The sequence below is a fragment of the Diorhabda sublineata genome, chromosome 2 (assembly GCF_026230105.1).
Source record: "Diorhabda sublineata isolate icDioSubl1.1 chromosome 2, icDioSubl1.1, whole genome shotgun sequence".
In the NCBI taxonomy this organism is placed as follows: Eukaryota; Metazoa; Arthropoda; class Insecta; order Coleoptera; family Chrysomelidae; genus Diorhabda; species Diorhabda sublineata.
Window position 1 is genome coordinate 32,533,481 of NC_079475.1, and position 15,235 is coordinate 32,548,715.

At 32.5% G+C, this 15,235-nt stretch overlaps 1 protein-coding gene and 1 long non-coding RNA gene across 3 annotated transcripts in view; one reads left to right on the forward strand and one right to left on the reverse strand.

Moving 5' to 3' along the window:
• The window catches only part of LOC130453451 (uncharacterized), a 34,212-nt gene extending 25,587 nt beyond the window's left edge, over positions 1 to 8,625 (reverse strand). The window contains exon 1 of the long non-coding RNA XR_008911050.1: positions 8,608 to 8,625. This is a non-coding gene — a long non-coding RNA (uncharacterized LOC130453451). The remainder of the gene's footprint in view (positions 1 to 8,607) is intronic.
• The window catches only part of LOC130453450 (E3 ubiquitin-protein ligase TRIM9), a 149,874-nt gene that overhangs the window by 64,897 nt on the left and 69,742 nt on the right, over positions 1 to 15,235 (forward strand). The window lies entirely within an intron of this gene.

Genomic DNA, 15,235 nt, shown 5'->3' on the forward strand with positions numbered 1-15,235 from the left:
CATTTCATAAGTTATCTTCCAACTGCTATGATTTTAATATTTTTGCCAAGTTTCTAAGTTTAAAGTCAAATCGAATAGTTTATGTTTATAGTTCATAAGACAGGTGCAAATAAAAGTCAACCGTTAGTAACAACGTGGATTTTTTCTCGTTTAACCATGTGTTGTTTCTTTTAGTAACCTCGTTATAAAATATTCTGGCACTGGGAAAGCGTACACCTGATCTCGTAAACTCTTTATGAGCGGTAAACACGGAAACTTAACCTAAATTATTCATCATTTTAAAAATAGCCAAGTTTCGAAAATGGTTTTCAAGGAACTTCCACATCTTATTTGTATATTAAACATCGATTTATTTTGTTGCGATCATCAAAGAAGCCTTGCAAGACTTTTCGGAAACGCAATATGTTTCTTGTCAACTTGAATAAGAGCTGTTTCAAGGTTTATTTTGCAAAGAACTATGGAATGGTATATCACCAGCTCTATTTGTTTTTACCGGATGCATTTACAGTTGTGTGTTTATTTTTAAAAGGGTAATACACTGATATTCTTTATGTAGTTTTCCGATGAACTGAACCGAAATATAATGAAGTTTTATTTTAACTCAATTAATGTAGTAAAATAAAATAAAAATGAAGGATACGTTTATAAACTTGAGGTCAATCGATAATTTTACTATAACAATTGACATATCCAAAGTCACGTTCCCTGAACTGAAGGATATAGAAGGGATGCTTTAAAGCAATTTTATACTAAATGTTAAAAACATTATACCCATATCGTACAACTGGTCATTTTTCGAAAGATCTTGACTCATGAGTTAATCGCTTCCTGATCATCTTCTTACTATCGATTGTTATCATATAACCAAAGTTAGACTCATCAGTAGATAGAGCTGTTCCCTAGTGCTCTAAAGTTCAATGAAAATGTTGATCGACAAGTAATTGCCTTTCTATACGATGTCTTTTCAGGAACTTGAGCTTTGCGTGGACTTCACTACTCCAAGCTTTTTTGTCATTCTTTTGCCAATTAATCAACTCTGGCTAGGTCTACATACGAAAGAATCATTATTCTGGTCCAAAGTAAAAAAAGCACATTTATTAATGACAGGTAAGGCATGGTTAATAAATTGAATATCTTTAAAGGTATTAAACCTACAGTTTAGAATAGTTCCTTCAGAGAAAGCAGCTTCAAGACAAATAAGTCATAACCGAGCTATTGGCTTTGACCCTACCTTCTCTGTAATTACCAAATCACCCACAAAACAAATTCTTAATAAACAACGTAATAATTATTGAGTATACGGTTTTTTGTGTTTTTAACTGTAAACGCAATAAGCAGAGACAGGTGTCTGAATAATTGCACTATGTTCCCTTAATTGATGAACCAATCCAAACTAATATATATTTCTCCATTTCATGTCTGTCCATAATGAGAACACACGAACAACTACACTGGTAAAAGTTCCGGTCGAGATAATTTGGATAAATGTAAAGAAAATCATTAGTATATGCGAAAAAGTGTCCGCCAGAATGTGTTTAACAGGAGTGGTACATAGGCACCAGTTTACGTATATTTCTCTTGGGTTATATATATACTACATAATTTGTTCAGTGCAAGCGTGTTTGACAAAATGAAATGATTATAAAATACCTAAAATTCTTCTAATTGTCAATAAAAAATTACAAATTCCCATTTTCAATTATGATACCTACTTATTTTTTTTTCATTTTATTCTTACTTATTCTAAATTGAGTTTCATGATTCACGATATTTTTTGTTTGATTACCTGGCGCGTAAACAAACAGAGCAAATGGTTTTTTAACACAGGAACAGGCAACATACAATTGACCATGCGAAAAACATGGGTTTTCTAGGTTGATACCACAAACATTTAAAGACTGCCCATGGTATTTCTTTATAGTCATAGCGAAAGCCGTACTGGAAACTACAGTGGTTTAAACTCATTTTGTACGTCAGTCAGAATCATTGGGATGCGATGTATCAAAACGTCTTCTCCTTTATACTCTCCATTCAATATGAAGTCACAAAAAAATTAGAATTGAGTTAAGCCCGCCATGTTGTAGCTTGATATGAATACTAACTTTTGAGTAAACAAAACAGGGAAAAAACGAGGCTAGTCCCTTCAAATAAGCAAAAGAAAAAGTAGTGTGCAGGGAACGAAAGGGTAAGCGCTACACTGAAAAAAGGGAGCAAGCCCACTATGAGTCATGTGGTGAGTCGCCACTGCCGCCATTTCGTGTTCAGTTCCTCATACACCGCCCTGTCAGTGTGCTTCACTTTGAGGTTAGGTGTGTGTTAATCAGTGTTAAGTTTAGTTCGTGTGTTAAAAATGATGGACAGTGACAGTGAAGTTTGGTAGACTTTCTGAGGTTAATAAAAAATTGAATTTACAAAACCATGTATCAGGACCTGATTGTAGATGCAGTAAGCTTCATTGCTTTGAAAATGTCACGGAACGTAGTAGAGCTAAAATAATTAGTGAATTCAATCTGTTGGGGGCTCGGTTGATGAACAAAATTTCACCTTTGCGGTCAAATAAGTGTACAAGACGCCGCCCACGCAAATGTGAGGAGAATGCTGGTTTCTGTGACGCAAGTTACTCATACAGAGTAAGGTTTTTAGATGACCAAAACCTTTTAAAAGAGGTAACTATTTGCCGAAAAGCGTTTATATCAATTTACGCGATAGGAAAGAAAAAATTGAAATTCCTTCAAAAAGGTATGAAATTGACAGGAAAGGGGGAAGCATTCCTCAAAACACAGGAAATTATCTGAGGCAAAAGATAATGCAGTAAAGGAACATATTCGGTAATTTAAAGGGCGAAAAGGACACTATAATTTGTCAGAATCAAAGGAAGTTTACCTGCCTGAGGAATTAAACATTAAAAAATTTCCTGTTTCCTAAGAGACCTACAGGACAATTTTTTCTAAAAATTTTAACATATCCTTTGGATATCCTCGAAAGGATACATGTAGTATATGTGATGAATTAGTCATAAAAATGAAAAACGTAGAAGTGGAACTGTCTCATCTCTCACCTACTACAGACGCAGGTTTTTTCTCTGATCTACAAAAGAAACTCAAATAACTGAAAACAGAACACTTGTTGCATAAAAGAAAAACTGATACACTTTATGTCAGAAAGAGGAGGGCTAACATCAGAAGCAGAGTGAGAGAATCTGAGGAATCAGTATGTTTTGACTTTCAAAAAAATCTACCAGTCCCAACATTTCGACAAACGATGTTTACTATCGTCGTCAACTATCCGTGAACACATTTAACGTTCACGTGTTGTCTCATGGGAAAAGTGTATTTTGCACATATCCCGAAACTATTGGCCACAAAGGTAGTGGCGATGTATGTTCTATGATTCATAACTTTGTTTACAATTTCCTGGACATGAATGTTCGATGCCTAACTGTGTTTTGTGACTCTTGTGGGGGCCAGAACAAGGACTATACAGTTTTTAGGTTCCTTCATAATTTGGTACATAGCGAAAACCGATGTGACGAGATTAAAGAATGTTTCCCCGTAAGGGGACAATCATACTTGTAGACAGATAAGAATATGGGGATAATTAATCAGAAAGCCAAAGTGGAAATTCCCAGTCAATGGGCAGGAGTTTTTCGTGGAGCAAGGGTCAAACCACAACCTTTCGATGTCGTTGAAGTTGAACAGAATTTGTTTAGAAAGTGGACCGATCACCTGAGTGGGAAATAGGTAAAAAAGTGTCCGTTCAAAACTCGACCAGTAAGGGAAATGAAAATAGTGACAACTCACCCTAGATTTATTTTTTACCGAGACTCATACAACAGCCACTTAAACTCAGGAATCTCAACAATTGCAGTCAACGAGTTTCAAGTTCCAGAACTGTTGTACGAAGGTAGGCTATTTATATTATTTTAATTTTACAAAAGTATCATCAAACAAAAGAATTAATTATAAAAAAAATTGTCAGTCACAAATTTAAATTTCCGTAAAAAATTTTGATAAAACAAAATAGTCTATACACAAAGATCTATAGATATTGTTTTTACAGTAGTGCTAAACTATAAAAAAAACTTAATTACTTTGCATAACAGGTGCATAAGTGTAATTTTGTTCAATAATAGAAATAACAATAATAATGTCAAACTATAGCCTGGTTACCTCAATTATCTTGTAAATGGCTTGTACAATTTTTCTAAATTTTTGTGCGCAAGGGTCTTGTGATATGATGTTACCTACATTGTTGTCAAATCTTTCTTTTTCCGAAAAAATAAAGTGCTTTATTATTTAAAATAGATTGTGTGTTTTTAGAAATTCTTAAGGCATACTGATTATTTCGGAGTTATAGCTACATTTGTGTTATCTCCACCAAAGTTACAATAAATATTGTACCTTTAGATGGTTACGATTGAATAAACTCGTTTAATTTGAATGTTCTTCAAAAATTCATGTGCTAATACAAATCTCGTGACAAGGTCTAGTGTCAGCAAGTTAATAAAAAGTTTAACGAAGCTGGTGCAGTAAAATATTTATCCAAATCATGGCGCAGAAAGCCTACAACAGCTGAAGGCAAATCTTTAAATTTATGTGTCATGTTAGAAGTGGATCAACATTTGTGAAGTAGAAAAATTACGAATTTTAGAAAACATACAATAAAAGCGATTACAGCAGATGCTCAAAATGTTGATTTAATTCAATACAACAAGCTATGCGATTTTTAAAACTTCGCAATACATTTTGCAACATTTTGTGGTAATCCTATCTTTTAATTCCTGATTATTGGCAGGTTTTGTTTCATAAACGATGGTTTTTAAGTGACCCCCCCCCCCAGGGTAAATAGTTTAAAGAACTTATGTCGAGAGATCGCGGGAGCCATTCGATAACACCACGCCTTCCAATCCATCTTCTGAGAAATACAATATTTAGTTATTGCCCAGTTTCGTTAAACTTTTTTACTAATTTACTGACAGTAGATCCTGTTTCTGGGACTCCGGTTAGGATATAAATTATTAAAGATATTACACGTTTCTTGTTGACTTCTACGCCTATCTACTATATCATTAAAATATCAATTCGTTCTTTCTCAGATAAACTATCCATTTTGACCTTCAATAAACTTCAACAATGATAATTTATTGAAACGTCAAATTTGTTATTGTAGCCACCTAAATGTATTATTTTAACTTCGGCGGAGATAAGGCAAATGTAAGTATAACTCTGAAATTATGGCATTTAGGTATATAGGGAATATTAAATGAAAAATAATTTTTTTTCTTAAGGATTTCGAAAAGCGAAAAATATACAGGGTCATCCATTTGAAATGATTTTTCCGGAAAGATCTGACAACAATGTAAATACCACCATAATACCGGTCGTACACAAAAATTCATAAAAATTGTACAAGCCGTTTCCAAGATAATTGAGGCGTTCCATAGATAAACTCACTCTGTAGAAGATAAGTGTGGTCTGTTTAAATAATTGTTCGGCTATTTGTTAATTTATTATGGGCTAATTATGCCAGGTAACGTAGCTGATGACTATCAAACTTTACTTGAGAATTGTCCAACATGAATTTTGTCAATACTTTTATTGTTTTTTTCACATAAATCGGACTTCAATAAGAAAAAATTAGTTTTGGCTATGAACGCTTATGGGAAAAACACCAACGTATTTATTTATAAACAAGGTAATTTCCATTAAATTATCTACTAAAAATACTATAAAGATAATTTAAAAATAAATAAAAACATTCCTTGTAAATTCAAAATATAAATATTATTAAAATTTTAATTACAGCATTAAAGTCTCAAACGCGAGTGGCGATTATGGAAATTGATTAATATAGAAAATTGATAAAAACGGAGAATTCAAGCTTTATTAACTGATTGAGTTGCTAACCTATAAATTTTTCAGTCAGTTATCAATCAGTCAACATCATTACTCAATCTAATAGAAAATGGGATTGAATGTTGTTTCATTTTATGCTGCGAAAAAAAGAAATTAGAATATTGCAGAATTTATATTTTGTGATTAAATAACAGTTAATATTAATGAGTTGTCGTTATAATAATTAAATTATCTATAGTTAGGTTGTTGAACCTACTTCTGCATATTTTTTAAAAAAAAAACATGTTTCAAATTTTTTCATTGGTATTCGTACTATTATTCTCTTGAGGATAAAGCGGATAAATTTATGTTATCGTTTTCAAGGTTTTCAACGGTAGTAATATTCTATTAAATTCTTGGGAAAAATATCAATTATACCTTGCGCATCTAATGAAAATTATATTTTTGTCCCTTAAATTTTTTTTTCCCAGACCAATTACCATTAATTTTAATCTGATATTACCTACAAACTATAATATTTTAATACTTAAGTCACTAGTCATACAACTCAAGTTTCTTTCAATTCTTAGCAGTTGTATAGCTTCAGCGTTGAAATGTTTGTGTAGGTAATTTTCGTGCTTATCAACAAACCCTTTTATTTCCTATTTGTATGCTGAAATAACTAACAGAAATTGTTTACACAATACATTATTTTGGAAAATGTGAATGGATTTAATATTATTGCCTTCCAATTCCTCCAAAAAGTATCATATTACTATGATTTCTGATCATTGTAATGAGGTAGAGATCAAGTCCTCCAAGTAATTTTGGTCCTAATATTCCACCCTCCTCCAAAACTTATTGGAGGTGTTATGTTGTCTGGAAAATACCTCTAACCATCTCTTCTATTAACAGATATTCCCGATCCGAAATAGAGAAACAAAATCTGGAGTCGTCGCTGGAAAGTGTATTACCCCAATCTTGAACATTCCAGTTCGCATTCTCTCATGCGAATCTTAACCTAGTTGCAAGGTGCTTCCTGATCAGTTGAGGAATAGCATCATCTACTTCACCATAACTTTAGTATTGTTCACATTGTGTTGCCAGTTTATTTCATTAAAGTACTTTTAACTTCCGTGTTATTCAAATGATTCATAACTATTTTTGATATTGTCTAAAATATTGGAGGTTATCATTTTTCCAACTTATTCCATTATTCTTATTCCCTTCTTAAGTCACATACAAGATAAGCTGCCTAATCATTACTCTGAAGCCTTGCCTCTTTATATTCGTACATGTGTCAGTTTATTTAATTCATTGTAGTAATTTCTTCATTTACATCAACTGTGTAATTGTCATTAATGTTTATCCTTTGTTCAAATTTACTGTAAGTCTATAACTCTTAACACTATTATCACAAGTGATAGCTACTGATTTTTATGTTAATTATTCGTATTTTTAACTCATCAATTTTTCAATTGAATATTCCGATATGAAATTCATTTACCATCATTTTTTAAACTTTAATGTACGTGAATCAGGACTTTTTAACCAATATCTATGATAACTTGGTCACCCAACATCACTTTGGGATCGTAGTATCGTTGCTACGTATAGAATATAAAATATTCGTGGAATGTCCCCTCAACAACTTTGTCTCAAAAGATCCGACTCAATTCTCATGCTAATTGTTGAAATTTTTATGGCTATCAATAGTTTATTGAACTTAGTTTATTCGGCACGAGAGCCTTGATTCAGAAAACATTGAGGACCTATTATGTAATAAACTCTTTTCTATAAGAAATTTAACTGTCTGACTACAGGTTTTAATCTACGTATATGTTAAAAGATCATTATCATATCAGAATGGATTTATCAAGATGAATTATGTACTCCATTGAAGTTGATGGTTAATTCCATAAAATTTTAGGTAAATAATTACCTAATTGATGATAATTTAGTTGATAAAATTATTTAAAAATCTGTTAACTGATGTAGTAACATTGGAAATTTACAGTTATACCTATAAATAAAATTTTTGGAAAAGTATGTAAGTTTCATTGATGTCGTATTATTACAAGTCGACCTTCCCAGCTTAGCACTGGGATATGCAGGGACCGTAAAAATGTGAATAATGCCTAAATAGAGATATAAAACTATTTCATGGTGGAACCACTGCACGCAAACCAGTGTCGCATCTTAAAACTACGCAAATATCTTTGTGTTTTTTAATGTAGAGGAATTTTACGCACTAAATGAAAATTACACACAATTGTCATACAAAGTTTTTTGTATAAATATTTTTTTGATGAAATAAAATAGAAAGTACTTCGATGAAACCATATTTTGATACCATCACTTCAGTTACCAACAAACAATAATATTCATCTACAATTATCACACATTCTAAGGATTTCTAAGAGATTATTGAAAAGTAATGACTTAGGAAACTCAAATATGCAAAGCTTATGTGCACCATTGAACAAATTTTGTCAAACTTTTATTTATGTTTTCAAGAAAGTAATTTTAAAGCAGGTAGTCAAACAGTTCAAAGAAACTTTTTTTATTTTGTGTTTTTAAAGACACACACATCGATTTGTGTTTCGAAGTAGTGAAATAATTTATTTATGTAATGTTTTTCTTATTTATTTATCCTAGTTCTATTCGTGGGATGAATTTATAAACACTATCTCTTACTTATTCAATTGATTTGAACACTTCACAGTACACTTAACTAACTTATATAATAATTAACTTATCTCTAATACTTAACTATATTATATTCCGTTTGTTTTGATTGTTTATTATAAACTAAATACAAGCGCTAAATAAACTCGTTTATATATCGAAACGAAGTTCTAAAAAATTCTAGAAAATAAAGAAACAAAACAAATAAATAAAAAACCTTTCTAGAAATTAGTTCAAGAGAAACAATGTAAACAAATCGCCTGTTTGATAAAAACTTATCGAATAGAGAACATCAAACGAGCGACTTATGTCGTAGGCGTGTGTAAAAATCTTTTATTCACAACTTCCGTATAATCACTGTTATAGAAAGTTTTCTGTTTTTTTAAATGGGAAACTGAGAAGCAAATATAACTGAAATAAAAAAGAAAGGAGGATGGAAGTGTTACGTTGATCAATCTATTATTCATAAGATGGCGATTGTTCAAAGAATTATCCCAAATTCAAATTACAGTGATGTATCCATTTCATTTTAGGATAGCTAATGCTGGTTCAATTGGCAATCCGGACAGTTCAAAATTTACTAAATCTCAAAGTATTTCTAATTATATTACTCATCTTAATATTCACGGAGAATAATACTTTTATTAGATTGTATACTGATGATAAATTTCGGACTTTCCAATGATAATTCAATATAATGCGCAAAATTAGTTTTCAATTATATATATAACTTGTTAATGATAATAAAACAATAAGAAAATATAAATTTGCGTTCATATATTAGTTTTTGGTAAGGAAATGCGAGATCCGGATGATACGTCTGCCAACGTCCTTAACGCCTCATTTTTTGATGATACGCTGTCCTATAAACGCGCTTCAGCCACGATGGTACTCCATCCATCCACTTCATCATCTACCATGTCGCTTCCGCGTAGTCACACTTGCTAAAGTCTCTGCTAAAAGTGTTCGACGTAAACAATTACCAATGTACTTAACGGAGTTGTTTAAGCCCAAATATGCTGAAATAATATTGGGACTTTTCCCAAATGTGTTTTTTTAACAAGTTTTGTATATAGCTGAAAAATAACCATTTTTTTAAACTCCCCATTTAGTATTCTTTAACAATGGTGAAACCAAGTTTTTTGTCAGTTTTGGATTTTAGCATCGTTACAGCAAAGAATGATCTTGTATCTTCCACATGTGTCACTAAAATATTCACAAATTCTTACCGATTCATTAAAAGCGTTTTGTTTGGTACTTCATAAAATCATTACGTACTTTCATTAACTTACTGTTTATGTTATTTCTGCATCTTTTTCCTCTATCTATATCTTTATTATATCACTAACCAGCTCACGGCTTTGTTCTCTTGAAACCTTATTATGAATTTAATTCAAATCCCATCACTATACAGTAAAATCATAATCAACGCAAATCTGGAAATTTCACTTCGTCAGAGTTTGTTAGTATGATTGAATTCTGTCTCACTCTTTAAGAGAAAACCCAAAAATGTTAATTTCAGAAACTAATATCAAAGTTTTTGAATAGATAAGCTCCAATACATCAAAATCCTTAGGTGATATTTAATTTTGATTCTGTTCCCTTTTATAAGTAGCATACGAGGATGGTCCCAGAAGTAACTGACCTGACCTCGAGATAGCGGTTTTCAGTGAATTTGTAAACATGGAAATAATTGGTCATCGTTATGTGATACAATAATTTTATTTGTAAGGCATTAGCCCAACCAATAAAAAATCTGAACTAGATTCTACTCTGGGTGAGATTGCTCCTTCGTTATCAACAGTAAAATATTGGGTAGCGCAGTTTAAACAAGGCCGCACGACTTGAGAAAACCAGCAACAGCGTCGTGAAAATGTTTCCTTCGAGTATTTGACAATGTTTCATAGAAATAAAACCTAATTTTGGCGCCGTTTCGTAACCATGGACGAAACCTGGATCCATCACTTCACACCATAAACAAAAGAACAATCAAAACAATAGATTGAAAAGGGAGAACCGGCTCCAAAGAAGCCAAAGACCGTTCCATCTGCCAGCAAGGTCATAGCGTCGTTTTTTTGGGATGCGCGTGGGATAATTTTCATTGACCATCTTGAAAAAGGAAAAACTGTCAACGGCGAGTATTATGCGAACTGAATGCGAGTAAAAAAATCAAGCAAAAATAACCGCATTATGCGAAAAAAATGTGTTGTTTCATCAAGACAATGCAACAGCTCACACATCCGATATTGCAATGGTCAAAATTAATGAATTAAAGTTTGAATTGCTACCTCATGCACCCTATTCGCCGGAGTTAGAACCCTTGGATTATTTTTTATTTACAGACTTGAAAAAAAGCTCGGTGGTCAAAGATTTTCCAGCAATGAAGAGGTTATGTCGACAGTTAATGGCTATTTTGAGGAGCTTAACGATTCTTTTTATAAAAGAGCTGATAGAAGATTACATCCAAAAAATAAATATATTTTTTCCCAAATTTTTTGTGTTTTCTCCGTTACGGTAGTTATTTCTGGGACCATCCTCGTAGATCACAACAATATAATAAATAAATAATTTGAATACATTTATTGCATTTAAATACACAGTTAACGATTCACTACAATGAATAATGTATTAAAATAATTCTGATTAGTTTTCTGATGTTCCCCTTACATTTTATTTTATATAACAATATTTAATATGTATTAAATCTTTACATTAACGGTTTTTCTCACGGCATTATCCAGCGTCCATCTTCATGTTATTCGTGATTTATTATAAAAAATCATCTTACTACGTTTAAGCACTTACGTGTAAACAAATGATAACTGATAATATCACAAACAAAAATTTACCTGCCTCTCAACCAAACAAAGATCTTTCATAACGTTTGGTACCTATTCAGGTATTTAAAACTCTTTATAACGCTTATAATTATCTTTTCTTCATCTTCCTGTCTCGTTTAGAACTAGTTATACTCCAAGCCTTCATTACTTTACTGAATAAATAACTAAATAAGGAAATGTGAAGAATGAAAAACTGATCGGCGTTGTCAGACATCTATGAGAGCTAATTATTTTTATTAAAAATGAGATACTCTTTTTTATTTAACCTCGACGAACCGATAACCGGAAGATATTAAGTTAAATGAAATAGGGTGTATACGTTAATTTAAAATTCATATTTCCTGTACAGTAAACAAACGAGGGATATTAAATTATTTATAGAAAAATCAATTTTTGCTTAACATTTATAAAAAAAAAGATTAATTAATATTAACGTTGAAGATATGATTAATTAGGTTAACGTTAAGCACTAAGATCAATTTAACATTATGTGATTTATATAAACTCTGCTACAGCTATTATATTCTTTATAACACTATCTTTTGATGCCTTTTCGACCGAATGATGTATGTTCACTGAAAACACACAATTTCCATTATATATAAAATAAGACGGCTTTTTGAGATTTGCAGAGTTTGTTCACTAGCCATTTCTGCTTGTTTCTAGTTTCTCACATATATTCTTGTCAAATACATCTCCACCTAATCAAACCATCCCGACATTGGCATTCTTTTTAGAGCCTGCATCCACTCTACCACATTTAAATGCTCCAACTAATATTATGCCGAGGAGAAGGATTTATAGTGGTTTGGGGAGGTATTTCTATGACAGTACATGGTACTTGAAACATTCTTACGACAGCATATTGCACCTTTTACTTTCATTCTTCATATATTAGAAAAAAGTTCTTGATAGGTAATACAAAATAACTCTGTACACAGAAATTATCTGGTATCAATTCTATGGTATGAAAACCTAAGTGCTATAGAAAAGTAATTTGTTTAGTGCTAAGCAGTGGGCCTCTAAAGCAGACAATCATCGCAAAATGATTTTTATTACACAGAATATTACATAAGTGACTATATTGGGAAACCAGTTGTGGGAAACTTGTAGAATAGCGTACAGACAATATTGAAGCCAATGGCGTCAGCTCTAAGGTTTCACACGCGGTATAACAATGAAGTCTTAAAAACCATTGTTTCTGGAGATGAAACTTGGTCCTGTTTGATAATCCAGTTAAATAGTCAAAGCAAGAAACGCACCTTGATTTCACGAAACAGGTAACAATCCTCAAAGAAAGCCTAGCAAAAGAAACCACGTGACTCTGATCCGTGATAGTTTCCGACCCATAATTTTATCACTTACCTTACCGTCTTAATCTTGCACTCAGTGAATGAGAAATGAAGGCGTCGATAGTGCTTATCTGAACTCAGTGATGGTAGACATCTTTGCAGAGGTTGTAGGAAAGCTGGTCTTGTTAAAACAAATGCCTCAATCTTCATGATAACTTTGTAGAAAAATAAGTATGATGCTAATTTTGATTATAAAATCATCTTATTATCTCAAAGTCACTTATTTAGGGCTTGTCGGAGCTTAAAAAGCCGTCCCTCGTAGATTGATCTCTGTTCGCTTGTTCGGGTGTTCTGTTTTATGGGATCTTTGACTCGCTCATCAAATTTATCGTCGGTCGTTGGTAATATTATGTCCAATTCTATTTCTTTTTCAGTCAGTCTGGATCGTGAACATATATTTGTTTTGTTCTATAATTTGTCATTGAAACTACTCTGATAATTTGGTAAATGGTTTGATTTTCATATACCGTGTTCTCATTCTAACAAAACAAACATACCCTTATATAAAACATGAAAATATCTTTGAGATATTTTGTTAAAGGGGCATTGTAAAAAGTTATACATATAAACATAAAAGAACAAAACTACAGTATTGTACAATATTTCCCAACCTGTGGTCTGCGTTGTCATCTCTGGAACATACATAAATGCTAATTTCTCGTATCGCTACGCTTACTTAGCACGGCGAACGTGTACCAACGTGCAGTGTCGAGTATATAATCTTAGGTGCGTGCGATTGGTACAATTGTTTTATTTTGTGTTGCATTGCGTTCGAGATAAGAATAATTAATTTACGTTGTTCAAGTTATTGTGATGTGTGACAATGAAACGCTGATTAAAACCAAATGACTCCGCTTTGGACGAAGCAAATGAAAAACCTTCGACTTCAAAGGTTAAACGTAAGTTTTGCAGCAGTTACCAATTTAAACGGGGAAGACAAACCTCAGTGCGTCTTATGCTACGAAGTTTTGTCGAATGAGTCGATGAAATCGGCCAAATTCTCATTTAGAAACAAAGCACCAAGAATATCGTGAGAAATCAAAAGCCTTTTTCAAAGTTAAAGCAACAAAGCAAAAAAAACTAATGATAAAGACTGCTGCTGGGATCATTAACGTCCTAAGAAGTATCCTTGCTAGTTGCAAAAAGTGATAAGCCCCACACCATTACTGAAGAATAAATTTTACAGTGCGCTAAAATTATGGTTTACGTTAAGCGATAAAGCTTCAAAAGAATTGGACGTTGTATCGTTATCAAACGACACAATGAAGAAGAGAATTGATGAAATGTCGGGAAATGTTGAAGAGCAACTGATTTTGAACGTTAAAGCGAGCGGATTTTATGCTTTGTAATTGCATACTTGCTTGCATATGTTCGTTACGATCACAACAACAGCACAAGTGAGGATTTTTTATTTTGTTTACCTCTGCCTGTGCACACTACAGGTGAAGTAATATTTGAAGTGTGGAACAATTTTATGTCCACTCATGAAATTACATGAGACAAATGTGTGGCAGTTAGCACCGACGGTGCTCAGGCTATGACCGGGACACGAATGGGGCTTCAGGCGCGCGTGAAGAAGGTGAATCCAATTATTATCTGGCGTCATTGCTACATTCATAGGGAGGCATTAGCAGCTAAAAATATGCCAGAAAAGCTAGACCTTTAATTTCCGTAATTTCGGTATCATTTGTGAAGAAATGGGAAGCATTCACAAGCAGTTTTTAATGCACGCTGAAGTGCGTTGGTTGTCTCGTGGAAATGTTGTGTCGGGTGTTTTCGAGCTGTGAGATGAGATCAGAATGTTCTTTTTGAAGAATTCCGTACACGGCGTCAACAAACATGTTGATCACTTCAATGGCTTATAATGGCAGCATATTTAGCTGATATATTTAGTGCCCTTAACGAGCAGAGCTTGGGTCTACAAGGGAGAGAACATCTTCCAAATCATGATAAAATTGAAACGATCTTAAAAAAGCTTGACCTTTGGATAAATAGTACAATTAAAAAAAACAATCACTTTCCAACACTATCAGCGTTTTTGGAATCATCTGATGAAGCAATATTGCCAGCACAAGTACAAGATGAAAAAATGGTTACACACCTCCGTGCTTTGAGATCTTCGTTTTGGGATTATTTTCCCATACCCGACAAAAATAAAAATTGGATATCAGACACGGATGTTACTGATATTACTGCCTTGACAGCGGCCCAGGAAGACTAATTAATTTCAAAGAATCTTCATTACAAGTTTTTGAGTGATTCTAAAGACAGATTATAAGACTATATCGGACGAAGCACTGAAACATTTACTGGTTTTTTCAACCAATATACAAAAAACAAATACAGAAACAGATTATAAGTAGAATTTGATTTGAGATTACAACTTAGTATTAATATCAACCAGAATATCACTGATTTAGTTCTAAAAAAGCAAAACGAACTTTCACATTAAATTTTTTTCATATTTTTCATAATAAACTGTTATAAGTACCTATTTTGTATTTGTAATAACTAAAATAAA